We start from the raw sequence: 20139 nt of genomic DNA on the forward strand, positions 1-20139 counted from the left end.
TTGGAAAATGAGTTGCAAATTTATCTTCCTGAGCCAAATTGGAACTATTTTTTATTTACTTAACTTCATACGAGAGAGAAAAAGAGAGAGAGAGAGAGAGAGAGAAAAAGGAATCCATCTGGATCCAATCTGAGGTAGAAAACATTGGAATCACTTTTTCCTTTTTAATGATTATCTTTGTCACCTTGTTGTTCCAAGGCTGTGGAAAGAAAATGGATCTGCTTTTCCCCAGTGCCAAATAAAAGGAACCAAGAGATTGGATTGCTCAGAATCCCAAATGGAATTCGGGATACAGCCTCCAAAAAAGTAGCAGGTGAGCTTTCAAGACACAGTACAAATCTTGGAACATTAATCCTTGCCTTCAGTTGTGGGAGACGGGTGTGAGGAGGATATCCTTTGTTACAGGTTAATCGAGTCTTAGAATGGTTACAGGATACTATTATGGACCATACCAAACTCCCTCAAAATATTTCAAGAAAGTAGCCTTGACTCTTCTTACTATAAAGGCAGATGTGAAGTGGGTGTTCCAGGTGTGATGCAGACGGTCAAACAGCGTGGCTTTAAGCAAAACAGAATTTATTTAAAACACTTCTGTTGAAACATGAATGAAAGAAACTTACAATACCTTAACAATTGGAAAACGTAACCTACCCGATACAGTTACTATTACTAATTAACTGTTCCAATCCAGTTCCATCTCATAAACACACCCCTTGGCAAAAAGGTAAATTCAAACCCAGATTCTTAAAGGCAGGAGGGTACAGCTTGCATAGAGAGATTTCAGGAGAAGGTCAGAGGAATTCTTTACTGAGCTTGCAACTTTCCTGCACTCACATACCTTGTGTCAGCTAAAGCCAGAACAAACCCAAGCTGGAAGAAATGGCCACTCCCCTTCCAGTGTTAAAAGAGATCATTGGTACCTCCAGTCTTTACAAACATTTTTCAAAAAAAAAACCAAGAACAAAATAACTTTTTCAAAGTGACAGCGTCATCAAAACTGAAGGAGGCCATTACGGCTGAATGGCTGGCTTGTGGGCAGTATTACCCATCTCTCTGACAGAACGTACATCTCCATGTATGACCCATCTCTCTGACAGAAAGTACATGGCCATGTATGACCCATCTCTCTGACAGAAGGCACATCCCCATGTATGACCCATCTCTCTGACAGAAGGTACATCCCCATGTATGACCCATCTCTCTGACAGAAGGTACATCCCCACGTATGACCCATCTCTCTGACAGAAGGTACATGCCCATGTATGACCCATCTCTCTGACAGAAGGTACATCCCTACGTATGACCCATGTCTCTGACAGAAGGTCCATCCCCATGTATGACCCATCTCTCTGACGGAAGGTACATGCCCATGTATGACCCATCTCTCTGACAGAAGGTACATCCCCATCTATGACCCATCTCTCTGACAGAAGGTACATCCCCATGTATGACCCATCTCTCTGACAGAAGGTACATCCCCATGTATGACACATCTCTCTGACAGAAGGCATATCCCCATGTATGACCCATCTCTCTGACAGAAGGCATATCCCCATGTATGACCCATCTCTCTGACAGAAGGTACATCTCCATGTATGACCATCTCTCTAACGGAAGGTAAATCCACATGTATGACCCATCTCCCTGACAGAAAGTACATGCCCATGTATGACCCATCTCTCTGACAGAAGGTACATGCCCATGTATGACCCATCTCTCTGACAGAAAGTACATCTCCATGTATGACCCATCTCTCTGACGGAAGCTACATGCCCATGTATGACCCATCTCTCTGACAGAAGGTACATCCACATGTATGACCCATCTCTCTGACAGAAGGTACATCCCCATGTATGACCCATCTCTCTGACAGAAGGTACATGGCCATGTATGACCCATCTCTCTGACAGAAGGTACATGCCCATGTATGACCCATCTCTCTGACAGAAAGTACATCTCCATGTATGACCCATCTCTCTGACGGAAGCTACATGCCCATGTATGACCCATCTCTCTGACAGAAGGTACATCCCCATGTATGACCCATCTCTCTGACAGAAGGTACATCCCCATCTATGACCCATCTCTCTGACAGAAGGTACATCCCCATGTATGACCCATCTCTCTGACAGAAGGTACATCCCCATGTATGACACATCTCTCTGACAGAAGGTACATCTCCATGTATGACCATCTCTCTAACGGAAGGTACATCCCCATGTATGACCCATCTCTCTGACAGAAGGTACATCCCCATGTATGACACATCTCTCTGACAGAAGGTACATCTCCATGTATGACCATCTCTCTAACGGAAGGTACATCCACATGTATGACCCATCTCTCTGACAGAAGGTACACCTCCATGTATGACCCATCTCTCTGACGGAAGGTACATCCACATGTATGACCCATCTCCCTGACAGAAGGTACATCCCCATGTATGACCCATCTCTCTGACAGAAGGTACATCTCCATGTATGACCCATCTCTCTGACGGAAGGTACATCCACATGTATGACCCATCTCCCTGACAGAAAGTACATGCCCATGTATGACCCATCTCTCTGACAGAAGGTACATCCCCATCTATGACCCATCTCTCTGACAGAACGTACATTCCCATGTATGACCCATCTCTCTGACAGAAGGTACATCACCACGTATGACCCATCTCTCTGACAGAAGGTACATCCCCATCTATGACCCATCTCTCTGACGGAAGGTACATGCCCATGTATGACCCATCTCTCTGACAGAAGGTACATCCACATGTATGACCCATCTCCCTGACAGAAGGTACATGCCCATGTATGACCCATCGCTCTGACAGAAGGTACATCACCACGTATGACCCATCTCTCTGACAGAAGGTACATCCCCATGTATGACCCATCTCTCTGAAAGATGGCATATCCCCATGTATGACCCATCTCTCTGACAGAAGGTACGTGCCCATGTATGACCCATCTCTCTGACAGAAGGCACATCCCCATGTATGACCCATCTCTCTGACAGAAGGTTCATCCCTAAGTATGACCCATTGCTCTGCCACAGCAATCCAGCAAGTCCCACTCCCCTGCCTTTTATAGAGTCATAGAGTCACAGAGATGTACAACATGGAAACAGACCCTTCAGTCCAACCCGTCCATGCCGATCAGATATCCCAACCCAATCGAGTCCCACCTGCCAGCAGCTGGCCCATATCTCTCGAAACCCTTCCTATCATATACCCATCCATATGACTTTTAAATGTTGCAATTGTACCAGCCTCCACCACATCCTCTGGCAGCTCATTCCATACACGCACCACTCTCTGCATGAAAAAGTTGCCCCCTAGGTCTCTTTTATAGCTTCCCCTCTCTTCCTAAACCTATGCCCTCTAATTCTGGACTCCCCAACCCCAGGTTAAAGACTTTGCCTATTTACCCTCTCCATGCCCCTCATGATTTATTGTAAACCTCTATAAGGTCACCCCTCAACCTCCCGACGCTCCAGGGAAAACACCCCAGCCTGTTCAGCCTCTCCTTACAGCTCAAATCCTCCAACCCTTGCCCAGCCATTTCTTTTCTCTTCTGGTAATCATCCAATTCTCTTTTCAAAGCCACAGTTGGACCTGCCGTTTTCTGGGCATCCACGTGTTTCCAACTCTGACCCCGTGTTGCTGATGGGATTCTGCCTGTGCTGCCATTGCTTCTACATGGAACCATTTTAAACAGAGATCCTCTGCTCCTTGATTCTCCTGACATTGAGACCAGTCTCTCTGACCATGCCCCTCACGTGTTTGAAAACCTCTGGGAGTCTCAATGAGTCTGCTTTTCAAACCATTATTGAACACGCTGTCATTATTATTTCCCTCTTTTCCCATGCAGAAAGAGACCCAGCCTGGCCTTTCCCACAACAGCTTCTGAGAATATGGCAGTATTTTCTGCTTTGGTTTCCATGAGTTTTCACGTTCAGTTGTGTCACTGTTGGAATGACAATGATGCAGCTGTCACTCACAGTGAACGGGGAATGTCATGGGAAGCCCCTTATTAATGTGGAGAAAGTGAGGACTCCAGATGCTGGAGATCACAGTCAAAACGTGTGGTGCTAGCAAAGCACAGCAGGTTTAGGTCCGAAATGGCAATTCTCCTGCTCCTCGGATGCTGCCTGACCTGCTGTGCTTTTCCAGCACCGCGCCTTTTAACCCTTACTAACGTGGTTCAAGATGCCATAATATTACAGTTTGCATGGGAGTCCCACAACTCCACAAAAGATCTTTTCACTAGATAAAAAAATAGGAGGCAGAACAAACTTTTTTTAACAATGTGGTGAATGTGGTCTCACATTTTGGAACTCAATATTCACACTACTGTGAAAATGTCACAGGAACTGTTTTCAGAGGTGTTGAGGTAAAGGAAAAGACTGGCAAAGTGACCAAGGAAGAGAAGAGTAAAATTCCCTTTCGTCCAGTCAGTTGCAATCTGAAATGCATTGCTTCAAAGGACAGTGAAAGCAGAAATGATTGTCGGGCCATTGGCTGGAAGCTTTACCTGCAAAAAGAATTGCAAGATGAGTGAAGATAGAAGAACGGAAAGGGAATTAATTGAACAGAGTTTTTGATGAGATGCACAGAGCTGACACATGGGAATGACAGCATTTGTTATTAGTATATGTATTACCTAGTGTTCACTTTCATTTCATTCTTAGTTGTCCCCGTTGAGCACCATCAGTACATATGTGCTGTCCATTTATCTTGGTCCCATGATCATTCCACCACAGACGCATGCAATTTAACACGCATATGCGATTCCAGCAAAGACCACAAGCTAAGTATGTGGCAGTAATTCTGCCCAGTCCCTGATAAACTAACAGTAAACTACCCCTGCACATAAAGCTCTTTGCTCTGGCGTCAAATGGTCCCCTGCAAATGTGCTATCAACAGGAAGTTGCCGAACAGACCAAAGTGTTTCAAAATGACGCTGCTGCATCAGTTCTCCAGGAGAATCCCTGCCTCCCACAATCCTGAAAAATAATGTAGGAAGAAAGATTACTCCCTAAGCAGAATACAAGAGAACAATAACGTCTTAGAAAGCTGGACCTTGGTAAGCAGCTGATTGCAGAACCATTTAGATTTTCCTGTCGAAACCTGCAGCATAGATTAAGTAATCCTTAGGGCCTGTAGTCATATTTCCTTATGTTTCATGCAATGAGCAGTCATGGTTCCACAGTTAGTTTTGAGGTTAAACATATCCCTTCGTCTCAGTTAAAATGCTGCCCCGGGAATAATTGCAGGATCCATCTCGAACCCAGGCACAGAATTAGCAGGAAATTAGTTCTGAACGTTTGCGACATGCCAGTCTTCTGAGAGAATTGCTTTTCCGACAATGCCCTACTCTGCTTAAATGTGCAATATTCTCTGCATACATTTATATATATATATATATATATTATATATATAGCTTTGTATAAATGCATATTCATAGGCCCCATTGCTAAGATCTGGCTGACTCACAATGTATAACTGTTACTTACCCAAGACAACGCCAGCAGCACTGGCGATAAATGTTCCATTCTTTGTCACTTTCCCATACTTGTATATTCCTCGCTGAGTTTGAATGCAATTTGAGAACTTGCTTCCCCATTTAACAAGTATTTGCTGCCTCATCTCCCTGTCTGAAGCTCAGCAGTGCCAGAGACAACAGCAAAGGCTGCCCCTCGGAATTGGCTCGCGCCAAGAACTCACTCACTGGTGGACTGACCCTTAACAGCTCAAAGCCTCATGCAGAAGATCATCCTTAGCACTGGCTCTGCAATCTGGTGCCCTCTGGGCACAGTAGGCTGTGAACAGGCCTCCGCTGAGTTTTCTCAGTCTTTGTGAAGACTCACACCACAATGACTTCTTGTCTTAGTTCATATTACTTACGAAATTGGGGTGAGGTTGCAGGGGGTGGGGGTGGAGGTGACATTGGAGAGTTGTTTGAGCTCAGGAGGCCATTTGTCCAAGTATGTCTGTGCCGACTCTCTTCAGGAGCAGCTCACCTTATTCTCTTGGATTCTTTTCTGAGATGTGGGCCCCACTGGCAAGGCCAAGATTGGCTGCCCATTTCCTAACGCCCTCGAACCGAGCGGTTTGACCAATCATGTGGCGGGTGAGGCCCTCCAGTGCTGAATTGCTGGGGGCTGGCTTTTCGAGACAGAGGGCGCCTCCAACAGGTTTCCCTCCAATCGAATGAGGCTCTGTTGAGGAAGGGGTGGGGTGAGGGTTAGGGAATATTGATGGGGTTTGGGAATGGATGGGGAGTGGTGCCCTCTACATTTGCAGTGGGTGACTGCAGGAAGGTGTCTGTACTTTTGCCTGGAGTGCTGGAAGCCAACTGTAGCCAAGTGGTCATCTCCAGGCTGCTGGCATCATGCTACTTGAGTGAACTCCTGTACCTTCAGAGCTAGCTATGGATCATATAGCACTGAGACATTCAATAAGCTTTCATTACAACACTTGTGAACACGGCAATCACAAGCACAGGCGTGTGTTTGGGCTCAAAGCTAAACAATTCCGTTGTACTGTAACATGCTTCCCACAATGTATCATGCTACAAGTGTAGTCAATAGGATAGAGACTGAGAGTTTCATACCATTGGGCCACCTGCCATGATATTTTCATGACAGTATGTCCCTTACTGATGTACCACATTGCTGCTTCAAGCCATACGTTGTGAGAGGGATACAAACAGTTCACAGAGAGATATTGGTGGGTTAGGTAAGTGGGAGTGAAGTTGTTCATTTTAGAAGGGAGAACAAACAGACTATTACTTAAGTGGAGAAAAACTGCAGAAACCTGCAATACAAAGGGACTTGGGGGAATTGGGCACAAAACACAGAAAGCTAGCTCACAGGCACAGCAGGTAATCCGGAAGGCGTATGGAATGTTGGCCCTTATTTCAAGGGGGTTGGAGTGTAAGAGTAGGGAAGTCTTATTGTGACTGTACAAGGTGCTGGTGAGACCACACTTGAAGTACTGTGAGTAATTTTGATCCCTTATTTAAAGCAAGATATTGTTTCATTGGAGGCAGTTCAGAGAAGGTTTGCTATGATGATTCCTTCAATGGAGAGATTGCCTTCTGAGCAACAGGTGAATTGTTGAGGGTATCGTTCACTCATCTAACATTTGCCTTCTCATTTCCATAAGAGTAGAGTACAGTAGCTTTTATTTGTCATTTCTACCCTATACAAATGATACAGTAAAAAACAAGACAGCCTTCCTCCAGTGCTGAAAATGTGTTGCTGGAAAAGCGCAGCAGGTCAGGCAGCATCCAAGGAACAGGAGATTCGACGTTTCGGGCATAAGCCCTTCTTCAGGAATCCTGAAGAAGGGCTTATGCCCGAAATGTCGAATCTCCTGTTCCTTGGATGCTGCCTGACCTGCTGCGCTTTTCCAGCAACACATTTTCAGCTCTGATCCCCAGCATCTGCAGACCTCACTTTCTCTTCGAAGCCTTCCTCTAGTACCAAGGATGCTACATGAACAATACAAACTGCACAATCGTACACGGGGCTGGATACATTGCATAGGAAGTGCAACAGCCAAGTTAGAGGGTAATAAACGAATGATAATTAATAGACATTTTCAAGCAACAATTAGAAAGAATTTCAGATGGAAAAGAGACTGATCATACAGTGTTCAGGAGCCTGATGGCCTGGGGGAAGGAACTGTTCCAGAGTCTGGCCATGTGAGACTGAGTGCTCCGGTATCTTCTGCCAGATAGTGTGTAGTTTTCTGATTTATTGAAGCAGAGTGCAAGGTCTGTTTGTTCCTTTCTTTTAGTTGCTTTGTTGTTGTGTCCTTTTAGTTTTCCTTCTTTTGCTTTAGTTTTTCATTATTTTTAATGGCTGCCTTAAGAAGGGTTTTATGAGAATGAGTGTAAGACCTTTCAGAGATAAATGTCTGTTTAGAGCAGCTTTCAGTCGTAGAGAGAGAGAGAGAGTTTGCACCAGATAAGGCGTTGTGAAGTTTGCGACATTCCATTTTTGGCGCCGAATTGAAAAAAAAAGCTTGCACAACCAACTGCACACGGATAAGCTTCTTCAGGTTAAAAAAAAAATCACTTTGCGAAGCTTAAACTTCTGTGTTCTCCAACAGGAAGGCTTAGCAGTTACTGTCACTGTTAATTTAAACCTGTAGGAAGCCTTTTAACCTTCAATTTTTCTTCAAAATATTGAAGAAGTCCTTTGACTGTACACCTTAGATTTTATGTCAGGAGGCAGACTGAAACTTTGCTTTTTTAGTTTGTGTTAAAGAGGGCGTCAGGCCTTCAGGCCTTGAAATTCAAGTCGGTAGAAAGTAAACCTGCTTCCTGTCTAACTAAATTGGAAGTTGGTCATCTGAATGTTCGGAGACAGTGAGGACTGCAGATGCTGGAGATCAGAGTTGAGAGAGTGGCGCTGGAAAAGCACAGCTGGTCAGGCAGCATCCGAAGAGCAGGAAAAATCAATGTTTGGGCAAGAACATCTGGAATGAGGCTGAGAGCCTCATGGGTGGAGAGATAAATGGAAGGAGGGTGGGATTGGGGAGAATGTAGCTGAGAATGCAATAGGTGGATGGAGGTGGGGATAAAGGTGATAGGTCAGTGAGGAGGGTGGAGCGGGTAGGCGGGAAGGAAGATTGACAGGTGGGACAGGTGATGAGGGCGGTGCTGAGGTGGCAGTTTGGAACTGGGGTAAGGTGGGGGGAGGGGAAATGAGGAATCTGGTGAAGTCCACATTGATGTCCTGGGGTTGGAGGGTCCCAAGGTGGAAGATGACACGTTCTTTCTCCAGGCGTCAGGTGATGAGGGAGCAGCAGTGGAGGAGGCCCAGGACCTGCATGTCCTTGGCAGAGTGGGATGGAATGCTGGGGTTGATTGGTGCGGGTGTCCTGGAGATGTTCCCTAAAAGCGCTCTATGTGAAGGCGTCCAGTCTCCCCAGTGTAAAGAAGATTGCATTGGGAGCAACGGTTACGATAAATGACATTTGTGAATGTGCAGGTGAAACTTTGATGGATGTGGGAGGCTCCTTTGGGGCCTTGGATGGAGGTGAGGGGGGAGGTGTGGGTGCAGGTTTTGCAATTCCTGCAGTGACAGGAGAAGGTGCCAGGATGGGAGGGTGGGTTGTAGGCGGGCGTGGATCTGACCAGGTAGTCACGGAAGGAACGGTCTTTGTGGATAGGGGTGGGGAAGGAAATGTATCTCTGGTGGTGGAGTCCGTTTGTAGATGGCGGAAATGTCGGCGGATGATGCGATTTATGAGGAGGTTGGTGGGGTGGAAGGTGAGGACCAGGGGGTTCTGTCCTTGTTGTGGTTGGAAGTTTGGGGTTCGAGGGCAGAGGTGTGGGATATGGATGTAGATGAGATGCATTGGAGGGCATCTTCAACCATGTGGGAGAGAAAGTTGCAGTCTTTAAAGAAGGATGCCTTTAAAGAAGAATGCTTTACAAACCAGAGCTGTCTAATCTTTAGCGAGGATTCTTTACTAATCAGGTATTCACGCTTATGAGTGTACCACCACCACAATGTGATGTGATGTGATAGCTGATGGTCTTCAGATGTTGTAGTGTGGTACTTGTCTTAGCTCCTGTAACCTAAGAATGAGACATGGACCATGTAGTGCTGAGGAATTCAATGAATCTTTATTGCAACACCTGGTATCCACATATGTACAGGACAGTTAGAGGGATTGGTGTATCTGGGCCTAAGCTAAGTAATTCAGCTGTACAGGACCATGCTACCCACAACATGCTGCAAGAGGACTTCAGTAAGATGGAGACTGAGAGCTTCATACCATTGGGTCGCATGCCACGATGTGATGATGACTTCATGAGCGTGTTCCTTAAAGGTACATCACTCTGCAATTGGGAGCTATAACCCTCCACTTGGAAACCTGGAGACTGATCAGAAACTCTCAATCTTCCAGCATCTGCACTAATTTGCTCCTATAGTTCAGCATTAATTGTTGGCAAACTTTGCAACTGGGTATAATGTGCTGCCCATACCAAAATATGCCAGGTGTGGGTACTTGAGCAGGCTATTTTATATGAGGGACTATTGTGGCATATTGGTAATGTCCTTACCTCTGAACCAGGAGGCCTGAGTTCAAACCACACTTGCACCAGAGGAAGTGTCGTCACATCACTGACCAGGTTGATTGGGAAAACCTTATGGAAAAGGGAACAGGATACCTCAGTCATGCACCCTCCACCCCAAAGGGGAGACAATGGTCTGGTGGTGTTATCGTTGGACTGTTAATCCAGAGACCCCGGTAATGTTCTGGGGATCTGGGTCTGAACCCCGCCACAGCAGATGGTGGAATTTGAATTCAATAATGGGAGAGGAAAAAAAGATCTGGAATAAGGAGTCTAATGATGACCATGATTCCTGATGAAGGGCTTATGCCCGAAATGTCAAATTTCCTGTTCCTTGGATGCTGCCTGACCTGCTGCGCTTTAACCAGCAACACACTTTCAGCTCAGTAATGATGACCATGAGTCAATTGTCAAAAAACTCCGTCTGGTTCATTAATGTCCTTCAGGGAAGGAAACTGCCATCCTTACCTGGTCCTGCCTACATGTGACTCCAGACCCACAGCAATGTGGTTGACTCTTAACTGCTTCTGGGGCAATTAGGGATGGGTAATAAATGCTGCCTAGCTAGTGATGCCCTCATCCCCTCAGTGAATAAACAAAAGAAGACTCACTTTCTTCTTCAATACACTTGCCCTCCACCCTGAGCCCTGTCCAAATCCAGCCTGAGATGGTTATGAATATCGTGGTCCTGTCTGACTGCCTGTGCATGGCAGGGAGGGGTATTGTGAAGTTAGAGTTCTGAAACTGGGAGGACACGGGTTGTGGTGAATGTAACTGTGAACGACAGGGACTGGGATGATGAAGTACTGAGACTCCCCCCTTCCGAAGGGGCACCATTTCCCAGATTTTAGCTTTGACCTGCTGATTGAAGTGACTCAGCTTCTTACAGTTGGATCCATACTTCAAGAAAGTACCTTTAAATGGCAAGATCAGAATCCTTACCTTTAAGAAGGGAGTGGGATAAGCTGCTGAAGGGATTGCAGGCATACCAGGAAAGGGCAGGGAAGTTGGGATGAGCTGAATAGTTCTTGCAGAAGACCAGCGTGGATTTGATGGGATGACTCACCCTCTGTGTATGTCTGGGATGCGGTATTGCTGGTTATTATCCATCCCAAGCTCCTCGTGAGGAGGAGCTGCCTTACTGAACCAGTGCAGTTCCTGCCGGGTGCTGGATTCACTAATCCTATTCCATGAATTCAGCTGATCCAGAAAGATTAATTTCTTAAAGCTTAATTGCATGTTTATTTGCAAATTTCTGCAGTTAATTGACTGTCTTTAAAACCCACCGAGGAACTGCTGTACGGGGAGAGCTCACTGCCTTACAGGCCTCATCGCCAAACTTCTTTGTGGGGCCAGTTTGAATCTGCCCAACCTGTCGAAAAGTTGGCATCAGTAACCAGTGATGCTAGGAGGGATGCAATGTCAAACTTCCATGTAATTCCATGAGTTCCTCACCCAGCCTTTAAGGGTAAAATTACTGATCTATCTCAAATTTGTAAAAGCTATGAAATGAATGTATCAGAAGACGCTGAAAATTATTATTTCTGGGACACTCAGTATTACCAGGAGTAGCTTGTTGAGTTAGAATTTCCTATCAAATTAACAAGGACACTGGTACTTATGTGTAAATGGCTTCCCAGTCCCTCCCCCTCCTCCCAGCCACCTGTCAGATTCATTTCTCTCATTGACCAACCAGGTCGTACCCTCTACCTGTCTTCACCGATCCCCCCTACTTAACCACCCTGCCCCACGTCCCTCTTTATCTGCAGCTCCCCCACACCCACCCCCAGTCCTGCAGAAGGGTTACACCAGAAACATTGACTCCTGCACCTCCTGATGCTAGGGGAAAGTGAGGACGGCAGGTGCTGGAGGTCAGAGTCGAGAGCATGCTGCTGGAAAAGCACAGCATGTCGGGCAGATCCAAGGAGCAGGAAAATCGATGTTTTGAGCATTAGCCCGTCATCAGGAATGAGGCTTCTCAGATGCTGCCTGACCAGCTGTGCTTTTCCAGCACCTCCTGATGCTGCCTGGCTTGCTGTGTACCCCAGCCTCCTGCCTGTCCCTCCTGATGCTGCCTGCCTTGCTGTGTTCTCCCAGCCTCCTGCCTGGCTTGCTGTGTTCCTCCAGCCTCCTGCCTGTCCCTCCTGATGGTGCCTGCCTTGCTGTGTTCTCCCAGCCTCCTGCCTGTCCCTCCTGATGCTGCCTGGCTTGCTGTGTTCCTCCAGCCTCCTGCCTGTCCCTCCTGATGCTGCCTGGCTTGCTGTGTTCCTCCAGCCTCCTGCCTGTCCCTCCTGATGCTGCCTGGCTTGCTGTGTTCCTCCAGCCTCCTGCCTGTCCCTCCTGATCCTGCCTGCCTTGCTGTGTTCCTCCAGCCTCCTGCCTGTCCCTCCTGATGCTGCCTGGCTTGCTGTGTTCTCCCAGCCTCCTGCCTGTCCCTCCTGATGCTGCCTGCCTTGCTGTGTTCCTCCAGCCTCCTGTCTGTCCCTCCTGATGCTGCCTGGCTTGCTGTGTTTTCCCAGCCTCCTGCCTGTCCCTCCTGATGCTGCCTGCCTTGCTGTGTTCCTCCAGCCTCCTGCCTGTCCCTCCTGATGCTGCCTGGCTTGCTGTGTTCTCCCAGCCTCCTGCCTGTCCCTCCTGATGCTGCCTGCCTTGCTGTGTTCCTCCAGCCTCCTGTCTGTCCCTCCTGATGCTGCCTGGCTTGCTGTGTTTTCCCAGCCTCCTGCCTGTCCCTCCTGATGCTGCCTGCCTTGCTGTGTTCCTCCAGCCTCCTGCCTGTCCCTCCTGATGCTGCCTGGCTTGCTGTGTTCCTCCAGCCTCCTGCCTGTCCCTCCTGATCCTGCCTGCCTTGCTGTGTTCCTCCAGCCTCCTGCCTGTCCCTCCTGATGCTGCCTGCCTTGCTGTGTTCCTCCAGCCTCCTGTCTGTCCCTCCTGATGCTGCCTGGCTTGCTGTGTTTTCCCAGCCTCCTGCCTGTCCCTCCTGATGCTGCCTGGCTTGCTGTGTTCCTCCAGCCTCCTGCCTGTCCCTCCTGATGCTGCCTGGCTTGCTGTGTTCTCCCAGCCTCCTGCCTGTCCCTCCTGATGCTGCCTGGCTTGCTGTGTTCCTCCAGCCTCCTGCCTGTCCCTCCTGATGCTGCCTGGCTTGCTGTGTTCCTCCAGCCTCCTGCCTGTCCCTCCTGATGCTGCCTGGCTTGCTGTGTTCCTCCAGCCTCCTGCCTGTCCCTCCTGATGCTGCCTGCCTTGCTGTGTTCCTCCAGCCTCCTGTCTGTCCCTCCTGATGCTGCCTGGCTTGCTGTGTTCTCCCAGCCTCCTGCCTGTCCCTCCTGATGCTGCCTGGCTTGCTGTGTTCCTCCAGCCTCCTGCCTGTCCCTCCTGATGCTGCCTGGCTTGCTGTGTTTTCCCAGCCTCCTGCCTGTCCCTCCTGATGCTGCCTGGCTTGCTGTGTTTTCCCAGCCTCCTGCCTGTCCCTCCTGATGCTGCCTGGCTTGCTGTGTTCCTCCAGCCTCCTGCCTGTCCCTCCTGATGCTGCCTGGCTTGCTGTGTTCTCCCAGCCTCCTGCCTGTCCCTCCTGATGCTGCCTGGCTTGCTGTGTTCCTCCAGCCTCCTGCCTGTCCCTCCTGATGCTGCCTGCCTTGCTGTGTTCCTCCAGCCTCCTGCCTGTCCCTCCTGATGCTGCCTGCCTTGCTGTGTTCCTCCAGCCTCCTGCCTGTCCCTCCTGATGCTGCCTGGCTTGCTGTGTTCTCCCAGCCTCCTGCCTGTCCCTCCTGATGCTGCCTGGCTTGCTGTGTTCTCCCAGCCTCCTGCCTGTCCCTCCTGATGCTGCCTGGCTTGCTGTGTTCTCCCAGCCTCCTGCCTGTCCCTCCTGATGCTGCCTGCCTTGCTGTGTTTTCCCAGTTTCCTGCCTGTCCCTCCTGATGCTGCCTGCCTTGCTATGTTCTCCCAGCCTCCTGCCTGTCTACTTCAGTAAGAGAGAGGCAGATGTACACACGAATGGGAACACCCCCAAGCTGCAAACCCGAGTATTTTAAAAACATCTGTGCCACTCTCTCGTTTCAGGAGAAAACTGGCCATGACAGGATAGAGGGCACTGCGACATGGAGACATTGAGACAGTTATGCAGAGGATTCTGACTGACTGCCAGGTGACTGTGTCCTAATCTCTGGACTAGTACTGGAAGCTGCCTTGACTTCCTGTGCTCAGATCTCCTGGCCAAAGACTATCCCCATTGAAAACAAAAAAACGTTGGCACAGTGGTTAGCACTGCTGCCTCACAGCGCCAGAGACCCGGGTTCAATTCCCACCTCAGGTGACTGTCTGTGTGGAGTTTGCACATTCTCCCTGTGTCTGTGTGGGTTTCCTCCGGGTGCTCCGGTTTCCTCCCACAGTCCAAAAATATGCAGTTGAGGTGAAATGGCCAGGATAAATGGCCCGTAGTGTTAGGTGAAGGGGTAAATGTAGGAGAATGGGTCTGGGTGGGTTGATTTTCGGAGGGTTGGTGTGGACTTGTTGGGCCGAAGGGCCTGTTTCCACACTGTAAATAATCTAATCACAGCCGGTCAGGCAGCATCGTTGGAGAGAGAGCAAGTGAACATTTCGAATTCAGATGACACTTCAGAGCTGCCGTGAAGTGTGGAGGGAAACAGCGTTTATGCAATGATGGAGGGTGCTGGTGGAGAAAGGATGGTTACCAGAGTTAAAAGTGATTGGAATGTGAGAATGGCAATAACAATGGCATGTCCAACTGGTCAGACCAGAAAGGACAGTCGGTCCCATTGGAGTTAGGGGCGGGGAGAGAGGACATGGTGACAGAGAATGTCACAAGGAAAATGAAAGGAAGCGGGAGGAATGCAAGTGCGTTCACCATTTGAAGGTGTTGGTCTCAATTTTAAAGCCAGAAGATTGTAAAGTAGATCAAGGATTGTTGACACACTTCTTGACTCTGTGTCTGCACATGGGTGGACTCTATCGCTATAGAATGCCACACATGTCTGTCATTGAATTCCCATAATGAGCTATGTGTGAGGAATATTCCTTCATATATTTAAAGGGACATTTACCTTTTTACCTGAGGTATAATATGCCTGTTAATTCACCATTGATCTGCTTTCATTCTGATGTGTGTTAAAAGTTACAAGGAGTCAAACCTGGTGCTGTCTTCATTTTGGGTACATTCTGTAAATTTGTCCATTTTAGTTTATGACTCTCCCCTCATTTCCATCACCATCTCTTTATCTTCCTTCTTAACCCGATCTGACATGGAATAAATCCCGTTTTAATCCATTCCCCTTCCCAATCCTGTCCAGGTCAACTTTCCAATCCTTAAATCCCTATTGCTTAGATGTTGATTGCTCTGTCTACTGTTTTTCACCTCTTGCTGAGCCATTCCCCGGCAATGTTGTGGGCAAAATATTTTTCAGCTGTGAGCGACAGGGATGAGTCTGAACAATAACCGTGGTTATTACTGACCAGACGCAGTCAATCCTGGTTAAAACCTCTTCTTTGTGTCACACTTAAAGATTCCCATGAGTCACAATATCCTGTATTGTTCCGGTCCATCGACAATCACTTATTAATATCCCCGGCCAGTCCCACCATAACATTTAAGAACATTTTTTTGAAATATAAGAAGAAAGCTCTATCTGTTTTTGTTCCCCATCTGTTACTTAAATTTGCTCTTCAAAACTGTCCTGCTGTCAATCAGTGTGAGTGCGGGAGACCGGAAAAGGCCTTTTCCACAGATTATTACTTCAATACGGAACGCTGTAGGGCAACCACCTCATCCCTGGATTCTCCTGCCAGTCATACCTTGAATATTTGTCGTCTTTCCCTCCTTAGTGACTGGGTCAAAACCACAACCCTATCAAATCCCACAGACTGAGTGGTTTAGGAAGGCTGTTCACCACCACATGGTCAAAGGTGACCAGGGATAAGCAATAGTCCTTTTCTCGGGACTATTTAGAGCACTGTGCCTCAGGGTTTCCACACCATACCTAAAACATGGGAAACTTCATTGTACAAACTGAAGTTGAGGCAACTGTCAGAGTCATTGAGTCATAGAAACAGGCCCTTCGGCCCACATGTCTATGCTGACCAACAACACTAAATTATACTCATCCCATTTACTAATCCCATCCCACTTGGTTCAAAGTCAACTGGCATTTTAAATGCTCATCGAGATGCTTCTGAAATATTCCTCAACCACTTTGCCAGGCAGCGTGTTCCATATTTCTGCCACTGTCTGGGTGAAACGTTTTCCTCAGATCCCCTCTAAACCACTTACTCTTCACCTTAAACTAATGCCCTCTGGTCTTAGACATAGCTGTCTTCCTCCCTTATGATGCTTATTGAAACCTCTGTGACCACCTTTCCTTTTAGCTCTGTCACTGGCTCAGTACCAAACGTCATTTATGAAGCGTGTTGAAGCAACTTCCTCAGATCACACACCTATCCTAATTTGTAATATGGCAGCATTGTCCCTTCACTGTCACTGGGTAAAGAAAAAAGAATCTCCCTGCCTAACAACACCCTGATGGCACCGATACCAGACAGACTGCGGTGGTTCAAGAAGGCATCTCACCATCACCATCTCAAGGGGCAACAAGGGATGAGCAGCAGATGTTGGCCAAGATTAGAGTGGTGCTGGAAAAGCACAGCAGGTCAGGCAGCATCTCAGGAGCAGGAAAATTGACGTTTTGGGTAGGAGCTCTTCATCAGGAGCTCTCATTTCTCATGAAGGGCTTTTGCCCGAAATGTCAATATTCATGTTCCTCGGATGCTGCCTGAACTGCTGTGCTTTTCCAGCACCACTCTAATCTTGACTCTGATCTCCAGCATCTGCAGTACCCACTTTCACCTAACAGATGTTAGGTCTGGCCAGTGATGCCCGGGTCTCATGAACAAATTTAAAATAAAATAGGTTTTACTAAGTCTCACAAAGTCTTTAAAGGTGCAAAACAAAGGCAGCTTATGTTGGTTCTTGAAGATTGATGTGAGGAAAGTAAGTGTTAGGAATGGAAGACATGGAACTAAACAAAGTCCCTCAGATTGGGAAGGATGCATGTGGGAGTCTGGAATGCATTGGAATATTGTCACCAATCTGATTGGTTTGTATTTCTTGGTGTTGTCAGTGAACAGCCCTTAATCTGGAATAAAATGTTCCTTTTTACAGGAATATTCCTAGATACTGCTTTGTCAGATTTCAGTCAATATGATAAGTGAACAAAACACATGGTTTATCCAACAGATAGTAAGTTGTTCATAGTTAAGCTCTAGTCATAGGGTTATAGAGTTATACAGCAAGGAAACAGATCCTTCAGCCCAACTTATCCATGCTGACCAGATTTCTGAAACTGAACTCGTCCCATTTGCCTACATTTGGCCCATATCCATTCAAACCTTTCCTATCCATGTACTTGTCCAAAAGTCTTCCAAATCTTGTAGTTGTAACTGCCTCTACTACTTCCTCTGGTAGCTCCTTCCTTGTTGTGTGAAAATGTTTGCCCTCAGGTCCTTTTTAAACCTTTCCCTCTCACTTTTGACTTACGCCCTTTAGTTTTGAATTCTTCTGTCATTGGGATATTTGAGCCAATTGGAATTGTTTGGGTTTACAAAGATACTCCACACCCTCGGGACAATACTTACACTATCGGTACTTGAAGGTGAAGATGTTCCCATGTATCTACTGCCCTTGTCCTTCTAGATGGAACTGGACGTGGGTTTGGAAGGTGCTGTCTGAGGAGCCTTGGTGCACGTCTGTAAGTGCATCTTGTAGACGGAACACACTGCTGCTACTGAGTGTCGGTGGTGGAGGGAGTGGGTGTTTGTGGATGGGGTGCATATCAAGTGGGCTGCTTTTTCCTGGATGGTGTCAAGCTTCTTGAGCTGCACCCATCCAGGAAAATGGGGAGTATTTGATCACACTCTTGACTTGAGCCTGTGGATGGTGGACAGGCTTTAGGGAATCAGGAGATGAGTTACACACCACAGTATTCCTAGCCTCTGACCTGTTTTTGTAGCCATTATGTTTATTTGGCGAGTCCAGTTGAGTTTCTGGTCAATGATATGTCCATTATGTTAACAATGGGTGATTCAGTGATGGTCTCCTATTGGAGATGGTTATTGCCTGGCATCTGTATGGTGTGAATGTTACTTAATACTTGATGACCAGTTGTGATCCAAGCTTAAACTCACAATAACAGCTCAAGTAAGGGGAATAGAATTATAAAACAGAACAGACGAAACGTGGAACTTTGTAAAACTGCATCAAAAGATGTGAAAAGTAATCAATTCCTCATGAGTAGAATCATGATAATTACTAAGTAGCATGGAACTGAATGAAAAGGTCAAAGCAATGAAAGGATTATTTCAAAATGTACAGAGGTTGATAATTTGAGGTCAATTAAATGAGAAGACGCCAACTTAGAGATAAAACAGCACCCTGCTTGGAGAAACAGTACTGTAGTAGCAATCACACTGGACTGGGTGACATCCTGGGGCCTATGGTTCAATCTCACCACGATGGTGGGATGGAATTTAATTTTAATTCACTTTGAGAACTGACAGAAACTTGGTATGTAAGGATAGTCTCAGTGACAGTGATTGTAAACCTTTTATTGACTGAGGGAGGAAATCAGTGACTTTCACCTGGTTTGGCCTACTTCGCCACCTCAGTGTGCTTGACTCTGACATGGCCCAGAGGGTAATCATATGGGATGAATGACAAATGCTGTCGATGCCAACACCCTGAGAGAGGGATAAATAAAGATTGTTTCCTTCTTGGTTGTAATGTTTCTGCAGACCCACGCAGTCATACTATATTCTCCTGAGGTGAATGGAAATTGGAAAGTTGAGGAGCCCGACAGAATGGCGGATTGAAGATTGTGATGAAAGATACCCAGAAATCAAACAGCAGCCCTGATCCTTGTCCTGGGTAAACTGTGAGTGAACAGGCCCCACTGGGGAGACATGCGGCCTACTCGGAACCCTGGGTCGAATGGACATCTTACCGCTTAGATTCATGAAAAGTCCAGTTGGGATCGGATGTTAAAGGAGGTGTCTTTGGGGAATGGGGCACATGTGCAGGCACTATTGGGGCATATTAAAGATTGGATCAACACTTGTCAAAAAAAGAAGAGGAAGATGAGCACCTGATCAACTGAAGTCCGTTGATTTTTAATTTGGTTGGAACTGCTTTGAACGAGCCTCTGAAGTGACACATGTTGAGGCCATGTTGGAGGAAGTGCAGTGGTTCGGTTTATGGGGGTCACGATCACATTGGCCAAAACCGACCCAGACAATAGCTCCACCCTCCCCCCTCACCCACCACCACCACCTCCACGCACCCCCGTCCCACCCAAACCCACGCCCCCACCCCTACCTCACGCTGCTTCTGACAAGGGTGTCAGTCACGAATGTCCACCAACTGCTCCGAAATTGCAGTAATGGGCATTAGAGGCGAGGTGTCAGTGGTGAATAAGCCTTTGCAAAGCCAGCCTTGGCACTCCCACTCAAATATAGGGCAGGAGGGTGAGGAATCCAGAGTGTCAAACCTCCCATCGTTGGGAGGCAGGGGAAAGGAAAGATTGCCGCGATCAAAGCACCAGAATTGTGTTACAAGAATTCTTCCCCATCACTTTTCGCAGTAATGGACGTGGACAAATTCCAGATACCATAAAATTAGCAAAGGAATCTGCAACAGATGTAGAAGTCACTGAAATATTCAGCGTGTAGAAGTTGAAAGGGTTTAAATGCCTGCAGATGTGGACTAGATTGAATGCAACATGCAATCTTTAGAAAATAGAGGAGGCCATAGGTATTATTCCAGCTTGTTTTCAAAGATTTCTTGCTCGCTTTAGGAACTATACAAATGAAGAGCAAGGTTGGGCCATTCAGGCCCTTTGAACATGCTCCAATATTCGGGAAGATCTGAGTGTAATCACAATCCACATTCCCACCCATCTCCAATGACCTTTCACCACTTTACTGAACAAGAACCTACCTCTGTCTTCGAAATATCCCAGGATTCCGCTTCCACCAGCTTTTC

At 47.2% G+C, this 20139-nt stretch overlaps 1 long non-coding RNA gene across 2 annotated transcripts in view; it reads left to right on the top strand.

Moving 5' to 3' along the window:
* LOC132819340 (uncharacterized) overlaps nt 1-19550 on the top strand; it is a 65922-nt gene extending 46372 nt beyond the window's left edge. For both annotated transcript variants that reach the window (XR_009645068.1, XR_009645069.1), the window contains 2 exons: nt 199-313; nt 18894-19550. This is a non-coding gene — a long non-coding RNA (uncharacterized LOC132819340). The remainder of the gene's footprint in view (nt 1-198; nt 314-18893) is intronic.
* Nucleotides 19551-20139: the final 589 nt, after the last annotated feature.

This window comes from Hemiscyllium ocellatum, chromosome 10 (assembly GCF_020745735.1).
Source record: "Hemiscyllium ocellatum isolate sHemOce1 chromosome 10, sHemOce1.pat.X.cur, whole genome shotgun sequence".
In the NCBI taxonomy this organism is placed as follows: Eukaryota; Metazoa; Chordata; class Chondrichthyes; order Orectolobiformes; family Hemiscylliidae; genus Hemiscyllium; species Hemiscyllium ocellatum.